Genomic DNA, 12,447 nt, shown 5'->3' on the forward strand with positions numbered 1-12,447 from the left:
GGGCGTCGGCCTGCCTCCCGAGAGGGCAGTGCCACGGCGGCGCTTAAAGAACTGAAAAGAAGCTTCCCGAAGAGAGTGTGTCTAAACTTAGGACTGGAAAGAAATGTGAAGATTAGAGAGAAGGAGACAGCTGCCTTTGTGCGTTTTAAAGAAGCTTCATCTGTAGTAGTTCTTTCACTTTCGGTCTACGTTGAATTTCCCTGGCGAGCTCCTTCCCAGCTAGCGCCCGGTACGTGAAGTCTCCTGCTTCTGCACAGGCGCGTGAGGCGTGGAAGCATGTTCTGTGCTCAAGTAACTTGGGGGAAACGAGGGTCGAAGTTCCTTAAGGTTTCTGTACTGCAGAGCTAGGACTGTTCATGACTTGGAATATGCTGGTTTGAATAGGGAATCTCCAGGGAAGAGCTGTATCTGGGGAGAATCTCATGGACCAGCCGGACGGCTCTGCTCCTTCTCCCTCAAAGCACGGCCTCCACTCAGGGAACACGGGCCTGGGAGTGGCCAGCGCCCAGTGAAGGTCAAGTAACCTCGGACGCAGCTGGATTCCATAGGTACAAAGTGAAGAATGTAGGAAGAGTCTCTCACTTACTTGGTTATTTAACTCGTTTTTAAAAATTGACATCCAGGTTAGCATATGGTGCAAAAGTGATTTCAGGAGTAGATTCCTTAATGCCCCTCACCCATTAGCCCATCCCCCTCCCACAACCCCTCCAGAAACCCTCTGTTTGTTCTCCATATTTAAGAGTCTCTTATGATTTGTCCCCTCCCTGTTTTTATATTATTTTTGCTTTCCTTCCCTAATGTTTATCTGTTCTGTGTCTTAAAGTCTTCACATGAGTGAAGTCATATGGTATTTGTCTTTTGCTGACTAACTTCACTTAGCATAATACCCTCTAGTTCCATCCACATTGTTGCAAATGGGAAAATTTCATTCTTTTTGATTGCCGAGTAAATACTCCACTGTATGTATGTATATATATACATATAATATATGTACCTAGTGGTGCATATTGGTGCATATAATATAATACCTAGTGGTGCAGTTGCTGGGCCTTAGGGTAGTTCTGTTTTTAATTTCTTGAGGAACCTCCACATTGTTTTCCAGAATGGCTGCGCCAGTTTGCATTTCCACCAGCAGTGCAAAAGGGTTCCTCTTTCTCTGCATCATCGCCAACATCTGTTGTTGCCTGAGTTGTTAATGTTGGCCATTCTGACAGGTTCATTTACCTCAATTTTTAAGGACATATCTATAAATCTTTTCAGGAAGAGATGTGCCTGGTGCTGTCTGTAGAACACTTTGAATGAAAAGCTTTATTTATCTGTTTTTTCGTCTGTTTTCAGTGGAAGTTCATTTTGTATCTCAGGCAAAATATATGCCACACAGAAATTCATTGTTTTCCATCTAAAACTTTGGGATTGCATGCTTTGGAAATTGAATGTGTTCGAGATTTTAGAAAAGGAAAATGGCTTATCTGTTACATATTTTGAATTTTAAAAAACTGGTAGGTTCTAGCCGAGTACCCTGCGGTCAGAGGAATTCATATTCCTGCGTACTTACGAAGTGGGATAAATACTTTGCAGACTTCACTTTTGTTCAGGCCACATTTTGCCATCAGGGTGTTGTCAGATTGGTAGGAAAACTTTAGTCTTCCGGCCTTTCTGGATTGTGGAATTCCAGATAAAGGATCTAGACCTGTACTCGTAGCAGTTTGAATAGGCACCTCTTCGGGTTTCTGTCTCCGACTAGAGTGAAACTTACGGCCCATGTGTCTAAGATGAATGAAAGTATGAGACACACGTGTTGATGTGCCGAACTCCATGCTGACCTCCTTCTGTTTCCCTGCCTCTGCTTTCCTGTCTCAACTTCATTATCTGTTAATTTTTTTAATTTTCTTTTTAAAATAAATTTATTTTTTACAAACAGTTTATTGTTAAGTTGGTTTCCATTAACTTCATTATCTGTTAATTAAATGCTGATTAATATTGACTGAAATTTGTATTACCACTGCAAATCCTTTTTTGGGAGGAACTTATTGGAGTGTTAATGAAACAGATTTTGCCGAGGGTTACTTTTACCATCAAGTGGCATTATACCTAAATTGCAGTATTGAATTTGGAGGGGCACCTATGTGGGTTGAAAATAAATGTCAAGCCTCTGGCTTAAAGAATAAAATGACAGAGATTTAAAGCACCATCTCCTCTGGGTTCACCGAAAGTGTCAAAACTGCGTGGATTACCGTGCTGTTTACAGATGCAGTCTTTATACGCTTTACGTTCATTTGTGAGTTTTCTTACCTTATGTTCAGATAATAGTGGTAGTAAGGAAATAGTGAATGAGGGTTAGATAGGCATGTGATTCACATTCCTGTACTTCCAAAGGAAATGAAATAGTAAAACACACAAACACGTTATCTCAGTATCTACTAAACGCAGTCAATATATACTAAAAGCATCCATTCACTCACTACATTCCTAGGATAAGGTGCCATTCTAGGTACCAAGGGGAAGTGTCCATTCCCCTGTTGGTAATTTAAAAATAGTAATAACAGGGTCTCCCAGAATAGAAATTCCGTGAGGACTGAGATTTTTATCAATTTCATTCACTGATGTATCAACTTTGCCTGTCACATGATGGGCGATGAATAAATATTTGTTGAGTGAACTGTGTTTTGGCTAAAACCTACGGATACTTGGAGACGCCTGCATTGCAAGTTTCTTCATAATAATCTTTAATGATGTCTTGGTGCCTGATTTCGTGCAGAGTAGTTGACCCTTTGCAAAGCTTGTCTGCCTTTCTTTTTCCTTTGAGAGCCACAAGCCCAAGCGGTATTACTGACGAAAGTCTGGACCGTTGGGCACGTGGAAGGTGGACAGGGTGCTGCTACCACAGTTAACACAGGAAACAGCTGAAACCGTCACTTTTCTTGAGCTCCTAAGAGAGTTGAGGTCATAGGCCCACGAAGTTGCCTGACTCCAGGGAGGGGCAGACCAGCTTCCCTGTGGCCAATCACGGCAGAAGGGCCGGGCTGCCGTGCAGAGGGGTCAGGAAAAGTCAGAGAACAATCTTAACAAAATGTTGAAGGCTGAGTGCGGGCTTGCCTGTCGCTCTGAAGAGCTGAGGGCCCTGATGTAGCGGGAGTTTGAATTCACCTCTAGGCTCTTTCCCCTTGGCCTTCACCAGGTGCACATGAGAACTAACGGGTGCGGGGTGGGAGACCACAGGGGCCGCCCTCAGTGTTGCAGGCCCACAGGAGGTGATTGGCTGCTGTGCAGAAGCGGCCCGAAGCCCTGCCTCCTTGCTCAGAGAGGTCAGTAGACTCAGGCTCAGAGACTTGAAAATAACTAATGACTAGAGTAGCTTTAAAGTAACTGTCAGAAGACAGGGATTTAAGTAAGTCTGTTAAAGGAAAAGGTGGGCAACATATATGAACAGATGAAGCAGAAGATGGAAAGTGTGAGAAACATCCACATGGAAGTGCAGGAAATAAGGCCGTGATGTCAGATGAGAGAAATTCCTTTGAGGGGCTCATCAGCACACATGTCGCAGCTGAGGAAGGAATGTGAGCTCAGTGAGCTTAACTGTAGATCAGTAGGAGTTACCCCAGCTGAAATTCAAAGTGCGGGGTAAGAGGGACAGGGACAAAAAAGAGCTTCCGAGAACTTTGGGACAAAGGAGAAGAGATAGGTAATAAGGCCGAAAAACTGTTTGAAGGGATAATGGCTGAGAATGTGTCAAAAATAATGAAAATCAAGCCAGAGATCTAAGATGCTTCAAGAACCCCAAGCAGGACAGATAACAAAGAGAACAGACTTAGACACCCCGTCATCAGAAATAAAGAGCAAACCCTGAAGGCGGGCAGAGGGGGGAAAGCAGACAGAGGAACAGATAGAAGTGACAGCAGACTCCCTCTCAGGCACTCTGAAAGTTTGAGCTGTCAAGACCATAGCATGACATACATCTGATTAAAATATCATCAGAAAGTGAACATTTTCTGATTACCAGTGTTTTCTAAGTCAGAGCTGGATCCTACAGATGAAAAACTCACTACCTGTTGATAACCGATTCTCCCTCAAGCAATTTTCAGAAATGTGAGTCGATGACCAAGTTTTGTGGCAGATATTGAAATATGGAAGATAGGCTATTATATAACATGTTGGCGGATCTCAGTGTTCTAAAAAACCTTAAAATAATCACAGTGGAGAAAGTATCCTCTTCTACAGCTGGGCAGTTTGAGGAGGCGCGTGTGTTTCTTGACATGTATTTGGGCTATTTTGCAAGTGAAGAGAAATATAAATAGGAAACGATGAAAGTACATTTTCTTAATTGGGTGCCTCAGGGAGAGAACTGTTCAGCCCAAATTCCTGTCTCCTAAGAATTTGTAATGCTCAAACAGGCCATGTTTACAGAATATATAGGTAAAACAGTAAGACATAAATAAAGTTTGTCGACGTCCATGGTTATTGTATTACACAGGGCTACCATAGCAGTGAATAATATCAGCTACCGCTTATGCAGCATCTACTCTGACATAATATGTTCTTAAGTTACATTATGTTGTTCAATTCTCATCTAATTCTGCAAAAAGATAATATTAACATTTTGCCAGGGAGGAAAGTGTGTCTTAGAGAAGTTCAGTACATTGCCCAGCATTATGCCGCTACACCGGTAAGTGGTGCAGTTAGGATTCACACTTGGTACCTCTTCTTTTTCCTTTATGCTCCCATGAATCATAATGGGAGTTCAGAGTCAGACAGGTGTTGGTTTAAGGCAGACCATGCTCTCAGCTCTCCTCTCACGAGTCTAAGAAGAAGGTCCTGGAAAGAATGGTTTTCTGGATGTGTGGGATGATGTGAAGTAGCCGTTTTAGCAGGCCAAAGTTAAGGATGCAGGAAGTACCACTCTGGAAAACAGTGGTGGAGGTTCTTCAAAAAATTAAGACTAGAACTACCCTACAGCAATTGCACTACTAGGAATTTATCTGAAGGATATAAAAATGCTGATCCAGAGGGACACATGCACCCCGACGTTTATAGCAGCGCCATCAACTATAGCCAAATTATGGAAAGAGTCCAAACGTCCATTGACTGTTGAATGAATAAAGATGTGGTGTATATATACAAAGGGATATTTCTCCATGATGACAAAGAATGAAATCTTGCCATTAACAACAATATGGATGGAACTAGAGGGTATTATGCTTCGGAGAATAAGTCAGTCAGAGAAAGACAGATATCCTATGATTTCACTCATATGTGGAGCTTGAGAAACTCAACATGAACAAGGGAAGGAAAGGAAAAAATAGGGAGGCAAATCATAAGAGTCTCTTAAATACGGGGAACAAACTGAGGGCGGCCGGACCCGGAGATGAGTAGGAGGAGGGGTTAAAGGGTGATGGGTACTTGGTGTCCTATATGGGAGATAGATCATTGGGCTCTGTTCCTGAAGCTGAAACTACATTGTGGGCTCACTAACTTGAATGAATGTAGAAATAAAAGAAGAAGGAGATCCTGGAAATAGCCTGAAAGGCCCAAGACAGCCATCTAGCTTTGCCATTTCTCACAGCATTCTTTAAAAATTTTTTTTGATTAATGTTTTTTTATTTTTTAGAGAGAGAGAGAGCCCAAGTGAGGGAAGGGCAGAGAGAGAGAGAGAATTTGAGCAGGCTCCAGGCTCTGAGCTGTCAGCACAGAGCCTGACTCGGGGCTCGAACCCACGAACCGTGAGATCATGACCTGAGCCGAAGCCGGACACTTTACCGACTGAGCCACCAAGGCGCCCCCTGACATGTTTCTTTACCCTAATTAGTCAATCTGAAGTTTCTTCTTGATTTATAGCATTCTTAGTATGCTAGTAGGATTCTTTTTAATCTTGAATGAGATGGCGGTGTCCACATCCCAAGGAGAACTGGGAATAACCCGTCCTTGTTGGGATCAGAGTTCTAGTGATCAGTGAAAGTCCTTTCTTCCTTGGAAATTACGAAGTTTGAAGTAGAATCTGCTAAAAAACGCGGTTGATGCAGGGCGCCTGGGTGGCCCAGTTGATGGAGTATCTGACTCTTTGTTGCAGCTCAGGTCATGAACTTCTGGTTTGTGCATTCAGGCCCCACGTCGGGCTCTTTCTAACTCTGTCGCTCCCCAACTTGTGGTGTCTGTGTCACTCTCAAGGTGATAATAAATAAAATTAAAAATTAAAAAAATGCAGTTGATAGGGTGAAACAGTTGTTTCTGATGCTATGGACTTTTATACATTTTTTTTAAACGTTTCATTTATTTCTGAGAAAGAGAGGCAGTGTGAGCAGGGGAGGGTCACAGAAAGAGGGAGACACAGAATCTGAAACAGGCTCCAGCCTCTGAGCTAGCTGTCAGCACAGAGCCNTTAAGGATGCAGGAAGTACCACTCTGGAAAACAGTGGTGGAGGTTCTTCAAAAAATTAAGACTAGAACTACCCTACAGCAATTGCACTACTAGGAATTTATCTGAAGGATATAAAAATGCTGATCCAGAGGGACACATGCACCCCGACGTTTATAGCAGCGCCATCAACTATAGCCAAATTATGGAAAGAGTCCAAACGTCCATTGACTGTTGAATGAATAAAGATGTGGTGTATATATACAAAGGGATATTTCTCCATGATGACAAAGAATGAAATCTTGCCATTAACAACAATATGGATGGAACTAGAGGGTATTATGCTTCGGAGAATAAGTCAGTCAGAGAAAGACAGATATCCTATGATTTCACTCATATGTGGAGCTTGAGAAACTCAACATGAACAAGGGAAGGAAAGGAAAAAATAGGGAGGCAAATCATAAGAGTCTCTTAAATACGGGGAACAAACTGAGGGCGGCCGGACCCGGAGATGAGTAGGAGGAGGGGTTAAAGGGTGATGGGTACTTGGTGTCCTATATGGGAGATAGATCATTGGGCTCTGTTCCTGAAGCTGAAACTACATTGTGGGCTCACTAACTTGAATGAATGTAGAAATAAAAGAAGAAGGAGATCCTGGAAATAGCCTGAAAGGCCCAAGACAGCCATCTAGCTTTGCCATTTCTCACAGCATTCTTTAAAAATTTTTTTTGATTAATGTTTTTTTATTTTTTAGAGAGAGAGAGAGCCCAAGTGAGGGAAGGGCAGAGAGAGAGAGAGAATTTGAGCAGGCTCCAGGCTCTGAGCTGTCAGCACAGAGCCTGACTCGGGGCTCGAACCCACGAACCGTGAGATCATGACCTGAGCCGAAGCCGGACACTTTACCGACTGAGCCACCAAGGCGCCCCCTGACATGTTTCTTTACCCTAATTAGTCAATCTGAAGTTTCTTCTTGATTTATAGCATTCTTAGTATGCTAGTAGGATTCTTTTTAATCTTGAATGAGATGGCGGTGTCCACATCCCAAGGAGAACTGGGAATAACCCGTCCTTGTTGGGATCAGAGTTCTAGTGATCAGTGAAAGTCCTTTCTTCCTTGGAAATTACGAAGTTTGAAGTAGAATCTGCTAAAAAACGCGGTTGATGCAGGGCGCCTGGGTGGCCCAGTTGATGGAGTATCTGACTCTTTGTTGCAGCTCAGGTCATGAACTTCTGGTTTGTGCATTCAGGCCCCACGTCGGGCTCTTTCTAACTCTGTCGCTCCCCAACTTGTGGTGTCTGTGTCACTCTCAAGGTGATAATAAATAAAATTAAAAATTAAAAAAATGCAGTTGATAGGGTGAAACAGTTGTTTCTGATGCTATGGACTTTTATACATTTTTTTTAAACGTTTCATTTATTTCTGAGAAAGAGAGGCAGTGTGAGCAGGGGAGGGTCACAGAAAGAGGGAGACACAGAATCTGAAACAGGCTCCAGCCTCTGAGCTAGCTGTCAGCACAGAGCCCGGTGCGGGGCTCGAACCCACGAACTGCAAGGTCATGACCTGAGTCGAAGTTGGCCGCCCAGCCAACTGAGCCACCCAGGAACCCTCAGACTTTTATACATTTTTAATTTAACGTAATGAAAAATGATTGCAATAGTGTTTGAGGTTTAGGTGTTTTAAATGCATTTTTTATTTATATACAGTTGCTCATTACCTGCAGCTTGGATGTATTCATATTCTGTGTCTTCAGCATATCAGATGTGAGTGTCTTCACATTAGGAGACAATGTGAAATATCTGTGCTACTTCCACTGAAATAATTTGAATTACTTCAGCGTTGACTATCATGACTCTGGATAGTAAAGTGATATTTACAGAAGAAAATCTTGACCAGGAAACATTTTTCTTTCTTTTTTTTTTTTATTTGAAATCTTTTTAAGGTTTATTTATTTTTGAGAGAGAGAGAGAGAGAGAGCGTGCGTGCACATGGGGGAGGGGCAGAGACAGAGGTAGACACAGAATCCGAAGCAGGCTCCAGGCTCACAGCTGTCAGCCCAGAGCCGGACGCGGGGCTTGAACTCAGGAACCGTGAGATCATGACCTGAGCCTAAGTCAGACACTCAACCAACTGAACCACCCAGGCGCCCACAGGAAACATTTTTCGAATTTGAAATTGAAGATTTCACTTCTAAATATTTTTATTAAAAAAAATTCTTGGGGCACCTGGGTGGCTTAGTTGGTTAAGCGTCTGACTTCGGCTCGGGTCATGATCTCACAGTTCGTGGGTTCGAGCCCCACGTCAGGCTCTGTGCTGACAGACAGCTCAGAGCCTGGAGCCTGTTTCAGATTCTGTGTCTCCTTATCTCTGCCCCTCCCCTGCTCACGCTGCCCCTGTCTCTCTCTCTCTCAGAAATAAGTAAAACATTTACAAAAATTAAAAAAAAAATTCTCATATAACTTGAAAATCAATTTGTATGGTGTTTAAATTTTTGTCTTTTTTTTGGTCATTCTTATAAGAAAAAGTAAGTACTTCCTAAGAGAATAATATAAATAAATACAGTCATACTTCATTTTCTTGTGCTTTGCTTTATTGTGCTTTTCAAATGGTACATTTTTTACAAACTGAAGTTTTGTAGCAACTTTCCATCAAGCAGGTTTGTGGGTGGCGCGTTTGCAACAGGGTTCGTTCCCTTTGTGTTTCTGTGTCATGTTTTGGTAATTCTTGCAATATTTCAAACTTACAGCATTATGGCATTTGTCACACTGAATGAACTGTGATCAGTGATTGCAACTCACCGAAAACTTATCAGATGGTTAGCATATTGTAGTTGAGCATATTTTAAAATGTTTTAAAATAATTTTAATGTTTTAAATTTAGGTATATACATTGTGTTTTTTTTAAGGCATAATGGTATTGCCCACTTAATAGTCTACAGTAGTGTAAGTCAGACTTTTGCACACACTGGGAAACCAAGAAATGTATTTAACTCACTTTATTGTGACACTCACTTTGGTGTGGTGGTCTGGAGCTGAACTTTCTGGAGGTCCAGCAGGAGGTACAAACACACCTTTGTTCCAACAGCCGAAATGCCTTGATTAATTTCAATAGAGTAAGAGCCAAACTAGAGTCTTATGTATTTTTACTTATTTTTTAAGCTTTCATTCAAAGTCCAGTTGGCTAACATACAGTGTAGTATTCATTTCAGGTGTACACTACTACCGTGACTCAGCACTTCCATCCAGTACCCAGTGGTGCTCACAAGGGCGCTCCCTAGCCCCTCCCCACCCCAAGCTAGATTTCTAAAAAATCTATTTACCTGTTTACACCTCACATGATATAAATACATTATTCCGTTTGCAACTTGGTGGATTTATGATTCTCTTCTTTGAACCCGTCTACTACGATTGTATGTGTCTTCTCTGTTTCTGTATATTTTTAGTAAAACGTTCCTTGACATTACTATCGAATGTAAGGTACACCTTGAGGACATAATTTTGGGAGGTTTTTGGGGACTTATCCTTTTATTTTGAAATAATTACAGATTCATGGGAGGTTGCAAGAAATAACACAGAGGTCCCATGTCACCTTCACCACCAACCGTCACCTCCTCAGGCAGTGACATTTTATCTAACTACAGAGCCCACGTGGTTCTGTTTTATTACATAATTTTTGATGAACTGTTTTTAGCTCTCCTTGCTCTTACATGCTGTCTTTCTTCACATCTTTTGTTGTAAACCCGACAGGGAAGGAATTAAGCCTCATTAAATGTGTTCCTTTGGTGCCTGCCGTTTCTATGTGGGTTCGTCTCTGAGGGATCGGCCTCTCAGTACTTCCAAACGGAAAGGGGTGTGTTGGGTTTGGCTCTAGACCCAGTGCTTGGCATTCCCATATTGTTGTCTATAGGGCGGAAGTAGTCAACCTTTCAAAGATGCCTGGCCCCCGTCGTGGGCTTCTCGTTTCCCCACACCCCCTCCGGGGGGGGTACCGCGCCACGGGCCTTCAACCCCTGCATCCCCATTGCTGACTGGATGTTCCTCCTCCCCCATCGCCCATCCCCCCTCGGCCCCATCCCCACTTCTGCCCGCATGCCGGGCCACAGTGCGATCCCAGGGCTCTCCCACAGCTCATGAACCTACGCTTCTCAATGGACCACGCTCCCCAACTTTCCCTAGCCTCCTTAAGCCTCAGAATCGACCTCGTCCCCTATGGGATGCCCATCCTGGGAGCCCTTCCCCGAGCCGCCTCTCCCCTGTGGTCTGCAGCGTTTCCTTTTCCGGGAACCTCAGGCTCTCATTGCCTCCTCTGGCATCTGCACCCCCAGGCTGTGTCCCTCTCGGCCCCAGCCCGTCAGCACGTCCTCAGCCTGCTTGTGCACCCCAGCCCCAGACAGGCCTCCTCCCTCAGCGCCTCCCCTCTGCGCCTGCTGCCCTGGCGCTGCCCCTCCGCACACTTGTGGGAACAGTGCCGGCCACACGTGTGCAGCGTCCCTGGGTCTCGCTTCCCGCTCCGCTCCGGCCCTCCGGCGCGGTGCCCCTGCCCCTGCCATTCTGCCCGTTGCTTAGGTTGCTGATGTGGGTCCCTGGTGCACTAACTGTAACCTGTTTTTTCCTGATCCACTTCCTCCTTCCTCCTCTCCAGCGTCTACACGGCAGCCAAAGCAATCTTTCAAAAACACAAACCTGACCTTCTGATTCCTTTGCTTTAAACTCCCCAGTGGCGTCTCTCAAGGCAGAGCCCAAGCGTGGAGACCAGGGTCCCTGCTTGGCTCCTGACTTCCTGGGGGGACCCGCTCTCCTGCCCACGGCTCTTTCCCCGTCTGCCCACGGCCCTCCTCTTCTCTGCCCTTGGCACACGGGCCTGGGGCGCTGCTCTTCCCCTGCAGCCCATCCCTTGTGGCGTTAACGCCGGTTCATTTTGCCGATGTGATGTCTACGTTAGCTCCTCAGCTAAGCTTGTGTCCGTGACGGTTCTCGTACCGACCGGCACTGCTTTGGCTTCTTAGCACTCATGTTAGTTGTTAACTCTTTTCAAAATGGTGCCTATGTGGGTAGCGCCAGCTTGTGAAGTGCCAGGACCCTGGCGGCCCACCCTTTTCTGCCCCTGACACCTGCCCCAGGGCTCATCCACAGTACTTTCCATTTTTGGATAAATGAGAAAATGCCATCCTTCCTCACAGACTTTTTACAAATGGAAACAAAAGCATTAAAGCTTTGCAAGTCATTAAAAAAATCCAAGTACAGCACGAGTCCTGTCAGCTGAAGGTACACTGTAAAGTAAGGGTTTAAAGAAACCTGAACACTCTGGCACAAGTTGTTGCATATATGACTTAACTAAAGCTTGATTTTTTAAAATCCTAGTCTGAGTACATTTTTGCTTTATTCAAGATGGCCGCCCCCGTGTGGGAAAGCCCCCGGCCCTTCACCTGGGCCAGACTGTATACTGTGCAGCCTCTGCAGTCCATGTCGTAACTCCTTACACTTTCCTTTTTGTTTCTTGTTTTGTTTTTTTGGCCTTGTTTGCCTTTCTTATAGCCAAACAGAGGAGAGAACAGGCTTGACTGAGAAAGGTTTGCTGTCTGAGCCTTCATCACATGCTGGTGTAGTCTTTCACTTAAGAGGCCTTTTTAAATGATTGATCTTGGTTTCTTCATTTCTTCCAGAAAGATTTACGGAGTACCTGCCATGGGGCGGGCACTCTGAGGACATGTGCGCGCGCGCACACACACACACTCACGTTGTCCTTCATCGGTGGGTAATGTACACAGCTGAAGTGCTCGTAACCCGGCACAGCTCTCCCCTAATGTGTTTCTCTGCAGAGGGGCTTTTAGCTTCATGATTATAAATAGAGTTGTATCAAGTGGTCACTTTTTTCAGTAAACATCGGTATTAATGCGTCTCAAGTAGAGTCGGTTGACCTATGTGCTTCCTCAACTACGTTATTATTTTATTTCTATGCGAATATGCGATGCTATGTGATGAAGCCTAATTAGTCTCAGGGAGGACGTCGCCCTTAAACCAGGTAGGGGCATTACACTGAGTTTCCAAGTTCTGCATTTCTTTCAGGTTGGAAAATCAGAGAATGTGCAATTTACTATCATG

At 44.2% G+C, this 12,447-nt stretch overlaps 1 protein-coding gene across 1 annotated transcript in view; it reads left to right on the top strand.

Moving 5' to 3' along the window:
• The window catches only part of MIPEP (mitochondrial intermediate peptidase), a 160,335-nt gene that overhangs the window by 76,378 nt on the left and 71,510 nt on the right, over positions 1–12,447 (top strand). The gene's annotated exons all lie outside the window — the stretch shown is intronic.

The sequence above is a fragment of the Crocuta crocuta genome, unplaced genomic scaffold (genome assembly GCF_008692635.1).
Source record: "Crocuta crocuta isolate KB4526 unplaced genomic scaffold, BGI_CrCroc_1.0 scaffold258, whole genome shotgun sequence".
Taxonomy (NCBI): Eukaryota; Metazoa; Chordata; class Mammalia; order Carnivora; family Hyaenidae; genus Crocuta; species Crocuta crocuta.